The following is a 13648-nucleotide window of genomic DNA, read 5'->3' as shown; positions in this document are numbered from 1 at the left end:
TCCTCCCTGTCATGTACAGCAACTTAAAGATATATTATTTCTCATTTAAATTATTTGCAATATAGAAATAAAACCAAATTGCAAGTCCTCTCTGTCGATATACCCCACACACAACAACGGTAGAATAATTGTATGCAAGTACAACACAAAACAGCGCAATAACAACAACAGAAACAAAAAAACAGTGTCTCAAACACGTTCAGGCAAGAAATGTAACGCACTGAACGAAAAAAAAAATACAAACCACCCAAAAGATTACCCATGACATACACATGGACATTGTTGTCCAGTTATTTTCATAAATAATATATGTTATAATTTAAGCGTAAATGTATTCACGAATAATAAAAAATCTTAGTTGTTATGTCAGCCTTTTGTGAACAGAGCCAAAATTAAAAATAGTGAGAGAGAAACTCTCAACACCGATCCCGATCTTCACTAACTCCAAAACCCAAAAGAGACTTACAATCAACAATGAAAGAAACGAAAACAAGAAAACACATAGTTATTTTTGTGGGTTATTATTTTGTGTTTGTTGGTGTAAAAATATGGTGGCTTTAAGAAAAATATAGGCAATAATGCATCGGCAACAAAAACAACAGTGGCAGTAACACTGAACAATCAAATATTACGAGAGGGAGAGTATGGGAGAGTCTTGGTTAAAGTGTAACATCACCGTCATCGTCATCAGTGAGAAAAGAAAGACCTAAACTGAGTGTCACCACACACTTTGATGTTTCAAAAGAAAACAACCAGAGAAAAAGTAAAGGAGAATGAAAAACGTCAACCAAAAACAACAAAACAATACACAATCAAAATCCATCCAACCAACCAAACATCCATTCAAACACACACTCACACACAACAAATAGAGCTAAAGGGGGATGTGTGTGCATGCATATATAGAGTAAGCAAAGATAGCAAGCTGGCAGGCAGGCAGGCATGGCAAAGCATGGTTAAAAACATAGTCATTATTATTTGCCTTTAAACACAGAATACTCTACACGAAGAATTACACCTAGGGTTTATTAATTTTTGGATGGGGGAAGGAATGAACTAAAGAAGAAAACGAATGGACAGCAGCAAATAACAACAAAATAAAATGAAATCTCACAACTTATTATCATTATAGGAAAAAAGAACTACAAAAAACCACAAAAAATGTGATCGGTCAAGAGAGAAATAAAGAGGAGCAGAGCATATTGCAATTGATTGATCATGAACAAGATCGACCTAATTTGCATAGAAAGATCTCTTCCCTTTACAAATCACATTCTACACATTTGAAAGGAGGTATTTAAAAAAGGATAATAATTTATTATTAACACACACTTACCATTTTCATCTGTAAAGAAATAATTAATTATTTCACCTGTCGTTGAAGCGGCAGGGCCTGAAGTCGCTGCTGCTGTTGATGAGTGCGCCATTTTTCTGGTGTGCTTTTTTGTATTGTTCCCAGCGCGTTTTGTTGTTGTTTTTGTTTATTTTTGCTCGCTTTACTGCTGCTGGCGGCCTTCTACTACTATACAAATTATTACTAAACAATTTATGGAAATATGTATGACGGGACAGTCAGACAGACAGACACACAGCTTCGTCGTAACTCTGTAGCTGTGGCGGCTGGCTGATTGTTGGGCTCTCTGGCTGTGCTTGAAGTTTGTGGTGTTCAATAGTTCTTCTTTCTTTCGTTTGGGGTTATTTCTATTTTCGTTTCGCTACAAAACACACAACAACAAATTAATATTATTATTCCGATGATGATGAAGAGGTAGCAAGCAGGCAGGCCACCTTATCACACACACGCACACTCGACGTTGTCGTTTTACAAATTCTCAAAAAAAAAATGGATAATAAACCGAAATCAAAAAATCCGTTCAAGAAACCTTTTTAAAGTATTAACCAAAAAAATTGGTTTGATTTTTGACCGACGTTGCTGACGTTTCGAATTTTCGTTTTGGCTGAAACTCTGGTTCTGCCCGCTCCTCATCAACGGAAGGCGGTCAAGAATTTCAACCAAAAACAATACAAGAACACACTATAATTACACGTCCGCCTTGCCTGCCTGCCAGCCAGCGTTTTTATCTATTTTCAATTTTAACCGCAACCATTTCTTATCATTCATTATTTTTTTCTTTATGCACTTCTTTTTTTTCGATATTTTTGCTGCCTTCTCAAAAACACCGAGACAACCAACCAACCGACTAAAAGCCAGAAAAAATGTCTTCTTTTTATGGCTCGTCGTCGTAGTCGTCGGTGTCGTTTGCGTAGTATTATTTTTTTCTGTTTTAATTAAACTTTTTACAGATTTCTTTTTTTCTACACTCTTCTCCCCGCCGCTCCCTCCCAAATTCACATAAAATCAGAACATTCTATTTTTCCCACAAAATGCATCCACAAATTTCAGCATTTACTTTTAAGTTGTTTGATAGTAATCCATCCAACAAAAAAAATCACTATTTCACGAGTCAAAATGGCGAGAAAAGGAATTTCCAATTCCAGCGTTTACGGTTGGGTCTTTTTTCTCTTTTCACACACCACACACACCGAAAAATACGATTTTTGGCCGGCGCTTTTCGGGCACTTAGCATTAACCGATTTTTATCATTTTTACGGCAAAAAATTGAGCAAATTTGAAATTTTCCAATGGTGAAAATTTCATGAAAATCGGTGAGGTTTGAGACCATGAAAAGGGCCAACAAAATTTTCTTAGAATTTACCAAACGTCGTGTTGGACTAAGATGAGCGAGCAAATGACCCGATGTCTCAGCTGTTTTTACGCGCGCCAAACAGGCATCGTCGGTGTTGTCAATGTCATAAAACGTGTGACAAATGCAACCTTAAAAAACGCTCGCTCACACAAATTTTCATTTCTGAGGGAATTTCTACCTTCACCGATTTCTGAAATTGTTTAATTACTCTATAGTAAACATTTAAATAAATATTTTCCATAAATTGCATTGTTATTTTTTGTTAATTTCCGAAATAAATTTATGACACAACACAAAAACCGCTACAATTCAACATTGTTATTTTTGTTTTCCTTCTCCACACTATTTGACACATTCAGTGATGATATTTGGCTTAGCAATGCTGCCACACCACAACGAAAGACATATCTGGGTTAACTAAATGCATACGTTGACGCCGTATCTTTAAATTTAGTACAATTAACGTATGACATTTTTCCGGTAACGTATAATAAATTTGGGGCAGACGTAAACTATTTTTGTTAATAAAAGTAAATCAAAATGAGATGTACAATAGACTCTTACCCTCTTTATCGCCTACAACGATTTACTAAATACATTGTACTGGATTTACTAAATCTAGTAGTAAATAAACTTTAGTACGTTTATATTGTATTCTCATTAACCCCATGGGTTTAAACTGTCAATTTCATTGCATATATGTCAAATAAATCCTAATAAAGTATGTGTTAACCCGGTTACATCAAAATCGAATTACATTAGTGACAGTAGCATATAAGGAGGCAACGTATAATTAATTCTATAATTTGAAATCATCATTAAACGGAATTTACATGAGAATTTGTTCCTAGGTTATCTCCTCTGTGAGGATTTATTTGACATATACACTGGTGGTCAAACCTAATGCCTTTTTTTTTACGACGGCACACCTCAATTAAAAATTTAATTAAATGTTGAATATGATCCTTAGGTGTACTATTCCTTGCATCCTGAACCTTTGGGAAGTTGTTAAGTCGGTTTGTTTGTATTAAGTTAATATTATAAACTATGTTAATAAACTATTTCCAGAACTTAGTTGAAGAAATAAAGACTTTAGCTGGAGACTTCTGATAGAAGGGATGAAGGCATTCTTAAAGAGGGTATGAAGGTCTTCAGGAGGGAGGAAGGGGTCCATGGTGAAATTATCAACATTAATACTCTCTACGGTAAAATCGTGCTTCATCTAATATCGTAAAATTTTTTCCAACCCTAAATCAAGTCCAAAGAAGGGAACCAACTGTCCACGCTTCCAGTACCTCATCCACAATGTACCAAACATTTATGAATCTATATATATATATATATATATATACATATATAGAACCATAGCTGGAATGTGTCTTCAAGCGAAAAAAAAAATATTATTATGTATTTATTTTTATTACATTAATAGGAACCAATTTCAGATATTAAAGATATATATATATATATATATATATATATTCAAAATATACACTGCTAATCAATTTAACGGAACCGTAATGCGTTCGCTTTCCTTATAAATTAATTTCTTATATATTGGCTCCGAAACTGACGATTACTTCTGTTTCCCCATTATCCATCCAAACTTATGAAACAACAGGAGTTGGGTTCTTTATTGGTCGCCCCGAAACCTTTCCACTTCTAAATCAAATGATCGAAGGTTATTATATCACCACAAACATTCAAATAGTCATTTTGGGCACATTCAACAGACGAAAATTATCTGTTACGCTTCCGATAATGACAATAGTTCTTTCTGGCTGTTACGCTGTCTTGAAAAATCGAGCTACGGATTCATTCTTTTTTGTTGGTGCGACACTGTAGGAACGGGTACAGCTTGTCAAACAGACGCTGGCGAACATCATGGGATTTATATGTTTCCAATTTTTTCATAATTCAGCTTTCAAAATTTAAACGAAAATCTTCCTTCGAAATGTGCGCAAATCTTGTGTCCAGTGGCAAAATTTTTTGAATAATATCAAAATCATAATATTTTTAAAAGTGGATTTACATATAACATTTGATCATGATTAAAGGCGGAATCAGGATTTATTTTCTTAATCAGGCTGAATTCACCACGATACGAAAAAGATAAGATTCAGCAAATAATGTGCACACTCGCGAATTGTTTACATTTTTTATACAACACAGTTTAATTTTTTTAAATCAGTGTTATAGTACGTTTACACTCTACTGGATTTCGTTAAACCAGTGGGTTTATATTGTCATATATGTAAAATAAATCCTCATAAAGTAGATTATACCATGGTACAATTATTAGGCCAGTTTACATTAGAACTTTTTACCGCGTTAACCGACTTTGTGAGGATTTATTTGGCATATATGTAAAGGAATTGACAATTTAAACCCACTGGGTTAACCAAATCCGATACAATGTAAACGTACTTATAGCCACCTATAAATTACAATTATTTTCATATTTGGTCTGTTCCAGTACTTTTTTAATACTAAAACGGCATATACATTAGAACTTTCTACCGGGTTAACCTATTTTATGAGGATTTATTTGACATATATGCAAAGGAATTGACAATTGAATTGACAAATGAAAACACGAAAGTCAGCTGCTTTTTCTCAAGTCTAATGTTAAAAATTTTGCGTTTGTTTACGTTTTTATAATGGAAATCAATTCACATAATGGATTTTGACAGCAAACTTACGAGACAGCTGATATTCAGATGGTCTTTCTGGACGACATTATTTATAGGCCTCGAGGGAAACATTTCAAAATTGCTCTCAGAGTACAAAATAATTTTAAAAATTCGGGAACGCAAATCTAGTAAATATCCCAAAATTAGATGGCAATACTTCAAAATCAACATAAAAGCCAATCAGAAATTGGCATTCCTGTATACCATATTTACTCGTTCAAATTTCTGGAGTAAAAGTTTATAAAAAGGGAACGCCATTTTGTTTTGAGTTCCTTTAAATTTGGTTCAAAGTTTTACTAGTTTTGTGGGTTGAGGAATGGTTTTCGAGTAGGAAGTTACAAAACTTGTAAATTCTTTTAGGTTCTGGAACGGAACTATTTGGCTTGATATGCCAAAGTCATATACAAAATGTGTGACTGTGTATGTGATGTTTTGAAAAATATAGAAAAATTTATTCTAAAATCCATTTGTTTAAAGATGAATTTTACAACATTGGTAGGAAGAAATGTATGATTTGTGGTATGTCATAATTACAGAAAGTAGTCTCATTTGAGAATAAATATATTAATAGTCTCATAATATAAATATAAATGATTTAGCAATTTGTGCCTAGAACACATGATATGCGTACATTTCGAAGGAAGATATTTTCATTTAAATTTTGAAAGCTGAATACTGTCAAAGGCAAATTTAAGAAAAAATTGGAAACATATGACTGCAAGAGACTACCTTGTATAATAAAGCCATGGATTTGTGGATGAATCAATATCTAAATCATATTCCCAACTGGATTTTGAAAAGAAACCGTGACACACTTTTTACCTATGTGCACCAATAGACTCATTTAATAGATGGAATTGATATTTGAGATCGAATGGATTTAGTAGTCTAAATGTACTCTAATGATAACAGTTGCATTTTTTAGTACTTTATGGTACAAAACAAAGACTTGCCGCAAGTAAACTAGCCTAATTTAAATTTGGACTTAGATACGTACTGCTGATGTCAAAATAACAAGCTTCACACACTTTGAAAATTGTAAAAAGAGCGAAAACCAGAATAATAATTATATGGGTTTTGGTATTAATAAACTTCATCTTCGAACCTGACAGCCAACGTAGACTAGATTAGCCTATGTTTATACTACTAAATCCACTCGATCTCAAACGTCAATTCCATTGTGTATACGTCACGTTAATCCTGTTCACAAATCCAGTGGATTATTATTGACGTATACGCTACGGAATTGACATTTGAGATGGATTGGATTTCGTAAATCTAAACGCACTTTAAATCGTAGTTGTGGATTATGCTAATGACTCGTGAAAATGCAATAAGTCCACTTTTTCTAGGAATTGAGATTTTGATACAGACATGTTCAATAAGAATGGCATAATTACACAAGGTAATTATCAGTAAGACGAGATCTACCTGTGTTAAAAACTTCATAAAAATCGGGGAAGAGCCCCTAAACTCGTTTTCTTGATATTAAAGGTCGTTTACATTGAACCGGATTTGGTTAACCGAGTGGGTTTAAATTTTCAATTCCTTTGAATATATGCCAAATAAATCCTCATAAAGTAGGTTAACCCGGTAAAAAGTTCTAATGTAAATGCCGTATAAATGCCGTATTAGACTTATATTTTTCGGAAAGAATGTACTGTACCTCCCGAATACAAGGATGCAGTGATGTCAAATTTTGTTCATATCCAATTTAGCATAGTTGCATTAAATCTGTGAACAGAAAATTGTTCTATGATTTCGGAAAAATTCGGGACACAAAAAGTTAAAATTATTTCATTTATCTACTGCCATCGCCCCTTTATATATTTCGTGTGATGTCGACCTACGTGTCCCTAATTGAATCAGTTGTTTTTTGTCATTAGCTATGTCTCCTTCTAAACAAAAACATTGTATGCCGCCTCTACGCTTTGCACTCATTCGTAAACACATATGTGTGTCAGTCATTTTGCCTTGTGTTCGTTCTTTATCGGTCATTTTTTGTATCTCCCTTATTTGCAAAAAAAGTTCCGTTCGTTCAATTTGCAAAATCGAGCATTTGAACAATTTCGTTCCAGAAAGACGGAATTCGTAAAATATTTGTTTATTTTTAGCTTTAATATCGTATTTAGCGGTAAAACTCATATTTATTGAACTTTTATATTGAAAGATTGATCAAAAACGGATTCGAATACCAAAGAAATGAAACCAACATTGGCAGCCGATGAAATGTTCCCCGAAGGCGGGTACATGGATATGGAAGAGGTAATTCATACATATATATTTTTCAATAATAATAGATTTGTTAATATCAATTGTACTGAACAAGTAATGGGAACAATTATGCCTAAGGGACGCAAGGAGGTTCTTTCAGTTAGCTCCGGTATAGTTTTTGCCCAGATTTGCCAACTGAACTAAGCAGGTCCCAGATGGAAGGAGGCCCTGAAAATTGCGTCTACTGTGGTGGCGAAAGTTCTTTGGTAGAAGAAATAGAAAAATGGAATATATATTAACCCGTGTTAATGGAATCAGGATTTGTAGATAGCCGTATAGCCGTAGAAATTGTGCCGTATTTTTTTGGCTTTGATGATGATAAGTCCAAGAGGGAATAGATTTATAGGCTGGGACGGACAATTGGATAGATTGTGTGTGTATCATGAGGGCTTTGCTGGCAAGAAGGACACCTATTTAGGATTCCGGGGACAATGCGCTTTCGATACGAATATTGCTATACACGGATCTTAGTTCGGCACAAGTTTTGTTTAGGGGCTAATCTCCGATTTGTTTTCGGAACTTTGAATACCCATATCTCGAGAAGTATGGACTTCCCTCGTAAAAGTTATATATTTTCGTGATCAGTGGGACGAGAAAAAATCAACAGAAAAATTCGAGATGAGATGATTGTGCCAGAATCGAATGGATTTGCCTAGGAAGAAGCCTCTCACTGTCCGAAATTGCAGAAGGAGGTTGGAGTAGAACTTAGTTGCATCTGGACTTTGTTTTTGGATTCGGAGATCGATGATCTGTTGTTGTCCGATGGAATGGCTTCTTGAATGCCTTCACAATAGAGCCTGAAGTCCTGAAGGATGTGCCGCGGAGGTGGATCAGCCATCAATTTGTGATATTTGGGATGACACGGTAGATAGCATGCCAGTAGGAAATATCTAGTCAACAAACAACATTATGTGACTTGACTGTCAAAATGCTGGTTTCGTCATGAAAGTGATCGACTTTCGTCATCTGGACACACCGGGTTGCAATTCGGAGTGCATTATTTTGAGTAGTTTGCTATGTTTCTTGTATCTCTGGATAATTGCTCGCTTGTTCCTATTCTGTGAAGATGAATGAAGAATGAATTTGCGACAGAACTGCAATGCACATTTTGTTTGCCATCTAAGTGCTGAATACTGATACTACACGAGCTGTTATATGGGTACTTGCGCAAGCAGATGAGGCAGCTCTTGGAGTGTTTGAGAGAAAAATTCTCCGAAAGATTTATGGGCTGATCTGCGTTGACGATGAATATCGCCGTCGAATGAACCATGAGTTGTACCAGCTATTCTCCGACATCGACATTGTTAGACGTATTGAGCTGCAGCGACTACGTGGGCTAGGTCATGTTGTGAGAATGGATGAAGATGCAGAAAGGGAAGGCCACGAATACGATGGAAAGCTCAAGTTGAAGACAACATTGCCGAAAATGGTGTTTCAAATTGGAAAAACTGCGCAAAAGACCGACGCGCCTGGAAATTATTTCTAAGCTTGGTTTATGGAACGAAAGTTCTGTCACAAGCCAGCTAAGTAGTAAGATTTGTTTTTTAGTATAGAACCACGAGGAGCACGTCTCAAGCAGCTCTGAACGCAATGCTGAACTTAAGGCCTCAGCATTAGGCATCAGCTGAACTTAAGGCCTCAGTCAGGACGCACGTAGTGCCCTGAGGCTGCATGAACAAAATCTTTGGCGAAGTTTTACCTTTGAGCACGTTTGTATCTTGAACAAACCAGGTATGACATTGGTTTGTCCTAGTAGAGACGACTGGAACCGGAGTAACGTTAGGCCTTGAGTTAATCTAGAAGCTGGATAGCAACTGTAGCGTTTTCCAAGCTGAAATCTTCGCGATTTGGAAGGGAGCGGAATTGATAAAAAGTCTGGATGCAGAGATCGATCGTTGAACCGGTGACTATCTTTGTGGATAGTCAAACGGCTCTTAAAGCTATCAAATCCTGTTACATCAAATCAGCTTTGGAAGAACTTACAGCTATCGGCTGTGTTGGTTACCAGGACCCCGTGACATCATGGGTAATGAAAGAGCAGACGAATTAGGTAGACGAGGATCTCAATTTACAGATATAGCAATTGATGACTCAATCAAACCACCCATATGTCATCTTTATTGGGACTTTGGGGCGTTCTTCGACGAAAGAGCCTATGAATTTTGACACAACGAACCTAGGTGCAATGTGTTAAGATCTATTTGGCCTACTCTGTCTACCCAATGGACACACTCACTGTTGAACCTAAGCAAAGCTTAGGTTTACAGACGGCACAGATTACTGGGTGCTCATTTTCCACCGAGTCTTAGTTTCTTCTCAACAACGGAACCTGCTGTAAAATCTACAGAATAATTAGAAACATAAAGTGGTTGGGAAAGTGCAACCTTGCTTTTGCGTAGGCTCATGTGTACGAAAAGTACTATATGGTACTATATTTGATGCAAATTTATTTTTGAGTCATTATTTGGAGTCATGATCACTGTTGAGGTGTAAGATCGAGATATGTAGGAAGTTTAAAAAAATTTTTACTAATGTGTACTAAATTTGGTACAATTTGAATTGCGGCTGGACAGATAGAGTTGGAATCCTGAAATTTGGATTTAGGATCACTGAGGGGGTGTAGGATTGGGGTATGTAGGAAGTTTAGGAAATTGGTACTACTGTGTACTAAATTTGGTACAATTGAGTTGGAATCCTGAATCTTGGATTTGGGATCACTGTTGGGGTATGTAGGAGGTTTTGGAAGTTCGTACTACTGTGTACTAAATTTGGTACAATTTGAATTGTCAGTGAACCGATATAGTTGGAATCCTAAAACTTGTATTATGGACCACTGTGCAGGTGTAGGATGGGGGTATGTAGGAAGTTTTGGAAATTGGTACTACTATGTACTAAATTTGGTACAATTTGAATTGTGGGTGGACCGATAGAGTTGGAATCATGAAACTTGGAATTAGGATCACTGTGGGGGTGTAGGATTGGGGTATGTAGGATTTTTTGGAATTTGGTACTACTGTGTACTAAATTTGGTACAATTTGAATTGTGGGTGAACCGATAGAGTTGGAATCATGCAATTTGGTACAAAATGGTACACAAATTTAACTTATGGTCGACATTAATGTAAAAAATAAAATAATATGTTAATACATGTTTAAATATATCCCGCATTCGCTAACGAAGTAGCGGGTATATGCTAGTGTTTTTATAAAAACAGATTCCTAACTTATCTCGCATCTTTAATTAAACATTTCCAAATGAATGACTCTGACAAAATATTAGTTCTCGGCGATTTTAATCTGCCGTCCGTAAAGTGGCTTTCATTGCCAGATTCTGAGGCTCTAACACCTTTGACATCTGATGCAAATGTAAACTTATATACCTTTGAAATTGTAAATCGTTTTAGCGACATAAATCTTTATCAAATAAATAGTGTATCAAATTGTTATGATCGAATTCTAGATCTAGCATTTGTGAATTATACACAATATTTTGAAATTATTAGAATACCTCCAGTATGTACTCCCGAAGATAACTACCATCCTACATTATGCATATCCATGATGCATAATAATTTAGCTACCAACAATTCTTTAATATCATTTAAATCTGTTCCTAATTATAATAAAACTGACTTCCGAAAGCTAAACGCACTTATCTCAAACGTAAATTGGAGCACATTATTTATTTGTAAGGGTCATATTGATCTAGAATTATCAGTATATAAATTTTATGATATCCTAAATAAATTTATTCTAGAATGTGTTCCCATTGTTAGAGTTAGAAACTCGGAACGATATCCATGGGTCACATCTGGGCTTTCAAGTATTAAAAATTATAAAAATAAACTTTTTAAAAAATATAAAAAATCAGGCTCCTCTATAGATTATGCTAAATATGCTGTCGCAAGGTCTAAATATACGTCAGAGTCCCGAAAACTTTACAATCTTTATTTAGACAAGATTAAACTTAATTTCAAATCCAATCCTAAATCTTTTTATGACTTTGTTAATATAAAAAGAAAAGCTACGTCAAAGCCCACCATCTTGAAATTCAATAATCAGACATTTGAGAAAAACTCTGAAATTTCAGAGTGCTTTGCAAATTTTTTCGCTACAACATATTCAAATTCACCCTGTCCAAATAAAGATACATATAGTTATAAATTATCGACGATAGATCAAATATCTATGCCTTTTTTACAAAGTCAATATGTTTCTAAAAATCTACGTAATTTAAGATCAATTAAAAGTACAGGTCCGGATGGCATTCCTAGCATAATTCTAAAGTACTGTTCAGATACATTAGCTATCCCTTTAACGCTATTGTTTAATTATTCCCTGAAATATAGTCATTTTCCGACCTTCTGGAAGAAATCCTATATAGTTCCTTTACACAAATCTGGTAGCTTAACTAATGTCTCGAATTATAGAGGAATTGCTAAATTAAGTGCAATTCCAAAATTATTCGAAAAACTGATTACTGATGTAATTTCTCATAAAGTTCAGCCAATCTTAAGCCCATATCAACATGGTTTTCGTAGTGGCCTCTCAACCATTACCAATCTTATTCAATTTTCCTCAACCGTCATAAAAGGTTTTATTCAGCGTAATCAAACCGACACGATTTACACTGACTTCAGTAAAGCTTTTGACAGGGTTAACCATGAACTTTTAATATATAAATTAAATCAAATTGGTTTCAGTATAAATTTAGTTAAATGGATATCATCTTATTTGAGAAATAGATCACAGGTAGTTTTGTTTGATGATTGTCTCTCCAAATCCATTAATGTTCCTTCCGGCGTTCCCCAAGGAAGTCATTTAGGTCCACTCCTCTTTCTTCTATTTATAAATGATTTACCAAATGCAATAATACACTCCAAATTGCTAATGTATGCTGACGATGTCAAGTTGTTTATCACCCATAACTCCATGAAGCAAGCTGATTTACTTCAAAATGATTTAAATAACCTTTTTCAATGGTGCGAATTAAACTGTATGGATTTAAACCTAAACAAATGTAAGCATATGTGTTTTTCCAGATCTTCTACTTTAACAAGGCAATACAATATTAATGGTACTGTTTTATCAACTGTTGATTCATTTGTTGATCTTGGTATTTTAATGGATCCAAAATTAAATTTTAATAATCATGTTATTTCTATGGTAAACAAAGCCCACGGTGTCTTAGGATTTATAAAACGATGGGCTAAAGAATTCTCTGATCCCTATATTACAAAACAACTTTTTACATCTCTTGTGCGACCCATATTAGAATATGGTTCTGTTGTATGGGATCCCCAATATACAATTTATTCCGATAAAATTGAATCAGTGCAGAAACAATTTCTAATTTTTGCGCTGAGAGGTTTACATTGGAATAGTGACTTTGTGTTGCCTTCTTACACTAGCAGGTTAAAATTAATTCGATTGCCAACATTAAAAAGTAGACGTATTATGTTGAACACTATGATAGTAATTAAAATACTAAGCGGTAATATACCCTCAGACTTCCTAATTTCATCCATTAGAATAAATGTTCCTTTTCGATCAAGTAGATATTATCAACCATTATACGTAGATTTTCATCGCACAAATTATTCTATGGGAGATCCACTTAGTAAAATGTGTATTGATTTCAATTCTGTGTATTCTAACGTAGACTTTTGCATGAATATAGACCTAATAAAATCTAATATAATCATATTTTTAAATGAATAATACAACTTAATAACAAACTGGCTGTTGAAGTAGATTTCTGTAGCTGGTTTTCTATCCCTTCTCATATTCCATCATAATGCGGATTATGATGCGTACGCGATCCCTACGAAAGGGGAGGTCGCCCCCTCGGTCGGCAGGGGTGGGAAAGTGAGGCGTGGGAACGTACGATAAAAAAAAAAAATTATTGATATTTTCTTTTTTTTCCAGTCCGGTGGTTCCTCTGCAATACTCATGGATTTGGCCAGCAATGAG

The 13648-nt window shown here is 34.9% G+C and overlaps 1 protein-coding gene and 1 long non-coding RNA gene across 2 annotated transcripts in view; one reads left to right on the top strand and one right to left on the bottom strand.

Moving 5' to 3' along the window:
- The window catches only part of LOC133328229 (transcription factor Dp), a 73196-nt gene that overhangs the window by 19049 nt on the left and 40499 nt on the right, over window positions 1–13648 (bottom strand). The window lies entirely within an intron of this gene.
- LOC133328227 (uncharacterized) lies at window positions 1664–2751 on the top strand. Its single transcript, XR_009754281.1, has 2 exons — window positions 1664–1709; window positions 2711–2751. It is a non-coding gene; the product is annotated as an uncharacterized LOC133328227 (long non-coding RNA).

The sequence above is a fragment of the Musca vetustissima genome, unplaced genomic scaffold (assembly GCF_032173495.1).
Source record: "Musca vetustissima isolate MV318-11 ecotype Yass unplaced genomic scaffold, APGP_CSIRO_Mvet_v1 utg14942, whole genome shotgun sequence".
NCBI classification, from domain to species: domain Eukaryota; kingdom Metazoa; phylum Arthropoda; class Insecta; order Diptera; family Muscidae; genus Musca; species Musca vetustissima.
The sequence above is the reverse complement of the archived record's forward strand: the minus strand, read 5'-3'. Positions and strand labels throughout refer to the sequence as shown.